This window comes from Nannospalax galili, unplaced genomic scaffold (genome assembly GCF_000622305.1).
Source record: "Nannospalax galili isolate Female #2095 unplaced genomic scaffold, S.galili_v1.0 scaffold180, whole genome shotgun sequence".
NCBI classification, from domain to species: domain Eukaryota; kingdom Metazoa; phylum Chordata; class Mammalia; order Rodentia; family Spalacidae; genus Nannospalax; species Nannospalax galili.
The window spans coordinates 356,005-359,470 of NW_008348199.1; the positions used below are offsets into that span (position 1 = coordinate 356,005).

At 54.9% G+C, this 3,466-nt stretch overlaps 1 protein-coding gene across 5 annotated transcripts in view; it reads right to left on the reverse strand.

Annotated features, from left to right (window-relative positions):
• Ppara (peroxisome proliferator activated receptor alpha) overlaps positions 1-3,244 on the reverse strand; it is a 72,583-nt gene extending 69,339 nt beyond the window's left edge. Inside the window, exons 1-2 of one of the 5 annotated variants that reach the window (XM_029569112.1) lie at positions 3,230-3,244; positions 1,582-1,668 (exon numbers count right to left, since the gene is read on the reverse strand). The gene's annotated coding sequence lies outside the window, so the exon portion shown is untranslated. The other 4 variants (XM_029569111.1, XM_029569110.1, XM_008844685.2 and 1 more) reach the window with 4 other exon arrangements.
• Positions 3,245-3,466: the final 222 nt, after the last annotated feature.

Below are 3,466 nucleotides of genomic sequence, written 5' to 3' on the forward strand. Positions count from 1 at the left end.
AACCAGGTACAGGAGTTACCAGTCTTGACAGATTAGAAAGACGTCCTGGCAAGCATCTTTTCCCTACTGCTCTCCATTTCTTCATCTTTTAACCATCATGAGCTTAATTATCATGTTTTTTCTTTTCTTTTCTTTTCTTTTTTTTTTGAGACAGGGTCTCATGTAGCCCAGGCTGATCCCTACCCTGCTATATAGCTGAGGATAATCTAGGACATTTGATTCTTCTGCCTCTATCTCCCCAGTACTGGGATGACAAGCACATGTCACCACACCTGGTTTATGTGGTACTTGATATCAATCAACTAAGTTATATCCTCAGCCTTCAAGTTGTTTTTTTTTTTTTTTGGTGTGTTTTGCTTTGTTTTTTTTTTGAGACAGGGTCTCTCTGTAGCCCCAACTGGCCTAGATCTCTCCATGTAGACCAGGCTGGCCTCAAACTCACAGAGATACGCCTGCCTCTGCTTCCCAAGGGCTGGGATTAAAGGCATAAACCACCATGTCTGGCTCTAGTTTCCTATATTCTGACATGGAAGTCAGTTTCATGAGCAGGTCCATGGTTGTTTCACTCATGAATGGCATAGTAGCCCCTAGTACCTAATCAATAAATATGTATCAAATGAGTGAATTATACACACACGTATCTATATCCTATTGGCTACAAACTGGATGTCACAATGAGATACTATATAGACACTTTAAATAAAGATGCAGAAATACATTTTGTTCACATGGACAGACTTTTCTTCACCTAATAGTCAGTACAGCAAGTTACAAAATAGTCTGTATAGAAGGAACATGTTTCCTCATGGTTTATTTCTCTTTCACATACACCTACAATTTTTTTTAAAACTCTGTTCACAGGTTAGCAAACATAAGCTGGTTAAAAAGAACTATTTTAGCTGGGTATAGTGGAACACGCCTATAATCTCAATACCTGGGAGGCTGAGGCAGGCGTATCAAGAGTTCAATTCTAGCCTGAGCTATGTAGCACCTCCAGGTTAGCATGGGCTACATAGTGAGGTCCTGCCTACAAACAAAAGAACAGACAATGATCCTGGCAGGTCTCATTACATGCTTAAGATGTGGGAAAAGAAAGCAAGCTATTTTTTTTTCTACCATCAATTCATTTATTTTATTTTATTTTTTTGCTTTATAGCTGTGCAGAACTTCATCTGGCCCACTGTCTCTGGGTTTCTGTGGACCGTGACCATACAAATGTTCACGGAACTGTTTCCTGGGGCCATCCCTGCCCTGGCTGGTGGCAGTTCTGGAACTCACCTACTGCTTAATCAAACTGATATGAAGACAGTCAAGAGAGAACACACTTGTCTTCACCAGTCAGTTAAAAAAATGTCAAGTAATGCCATTCCAAAAGCTACATTAAGAAATGAAGTTCCCAGGAAAGGGAACAATTTCTGAGACCAGAAAAATGAACCAACCACTACCTGACTTTCAAAGCCGAGAAAACGCATGTAATATTTCACCACAAAACAATCACCAGCTCCTACACACACACACACACACACACACACACACACACACACACACATTCCAGTCTGGAAGCAATCAATCCTTTTTTACCTGTGGTGACAACGTCTTGTGTCTGAGCTTGTCTATCCACAAACTGTCACTTCACCAGGAAGGTAGGGCCTCGAACTTCAGCCTTGGCTGCAGGAAAGTAAAGAAGGAAATGATTACAATATGTTCTCTGGATCCCCCCCAACTCTCCACCACCTTGGGAAAGTCATGGTGACCCTGCTACCAGTACAGCGTCCCAGGGTCTCCCAAGAAAATTCTGTGCTCCTCCCACAAGAACAGCTAGGAGGGGAGGGGGCCTCTCTGGGTTCTTGGGGCGGGGTACGGGGAGGAAGTAGGTACGGGTTGAGGTGGGTGAGCAGCCCCAAGAGGCCTGGAGTGCTCCCAAAAGACATACAACCGTGGGTTTTTCTTAGAAAGAATCTTGACAATGGGGGTACACCTTCTCCCCTTTAAATTAAAAAGAAGTTGGAAAAGGAGGTCCAGAGTTATTTGGAGTGCGGCACTGGAGCAGAGCCGGCCCTCCAGACCAGCACACTGGCGCTCCGGGAGCCCTTCATCCACATCTGGCCAGCCTCGCAGTACCCGTTGCGACGCTGGGCTCCGGTAGGACGGATAGGGTGCCTACCCACTAGTGGAGATTGCCCTAGATCTCCCCACTTCGCTCAGGCGAAACGTGGGAACTGGTCCTCAAAGGGGGTCCGCCGCTGGTGACACGAACCCGCGGGTGAGTTTCTCCCGATGGAGAGCAGTGGTGGGGCACTCTGACCCCAGGATCGGTCTGTCGAGGCTTCAGGTTACCTCGCCTCTGGGATTTCTGGGGGTCTCAGGAAACGCCCCCAAGCCGGTGACGCCCAAGTCCACCGCACCGTGGGAAGGGCGCGCTCCGATGTCGCCGCCCGTGGGCCCTCCCCTCCAGGGGACAACCAGAGGACCCAGCGCTGCTTGGGTTCCAGGACTCCGCGAAGCCCCCTGCCCCACCGACAGTTGCGGACGCCAGGGCTCCCAGCCGGTGTCCGGCGCTCGGGGCGAACCCAAGGCGGGCACAGCCCGGTGGGCTCCGAGAGTGCGCACGAGCTCTCGGTGTGAGTCCTCGCCCGGGAGCCAGTCACTCTGCAGACCTGCGCCCCCGGGCCGCGCGCATGCGCCGCCGAGCCCCTCCTCTGCTCTGGCACCGACCTCTCCGCTCCGGGGCAAGGGACGCCTGGCTCCCAACCCCGCGCGCCCGCCCGCCCCGGGCACCTGAGGCTGCGCTCCGCGCCTGCGGGTCCTCCGGGCCAGCGCGCCGAGGGAGGGAGGCGGCGCCAGGCGGGGCGTTAGCGGCTTCTCCGCCCCCGTCACCCCCGTCTTGGGGCCGCAGCGTCCCCGGCCAAAAAAAAAGCCAGCCGCGCCCCCACGGCACGCGCCGCCCCTCGGACGTCCCCCTAGGGGTCCCGCGGCGCTGTGACCGCCCCGGAAACCCCGCCCCCAGGGCCCGGCCCGGGCCCGGGACCAGACACACACCCCCGGACGGCAGCGCCCGATTGGCGGCTGCGGGGCGGGGGCGGGACCGGTTAGGCCCTGGGCAGTTCTCTGCTGTACCCATTTAGAGCCCCGGGGTCCGCGGCATCCGGGGGTAAACTGAGGCTGGCCAGGCGAAGGGGTTGACCAAGGTCACCCGACGGGTGAGAGCAGCGCGGCGGGAAGGGCGCACCCGGGTGCACGGTCGTCCTCCCAGCCCCGCGCATCCGTAGACGCTGAAGTTCAAGGCCGCCCCGCGCGCGAGGCTGCGGGTCGGGCTGAGCTGCTCCCGGGGCGCCCGGGCCACACCGGCCCGCGTCCTTCGGTGAGCTGAGCTACACCGCCTGGAGTTCCCGAAGTTAGGGGGGGTGGAGGCAGGAGGGAACTGATCCTCGGTGCCCCGGGATGCGAAACAGGGAGAAAGGGGAGA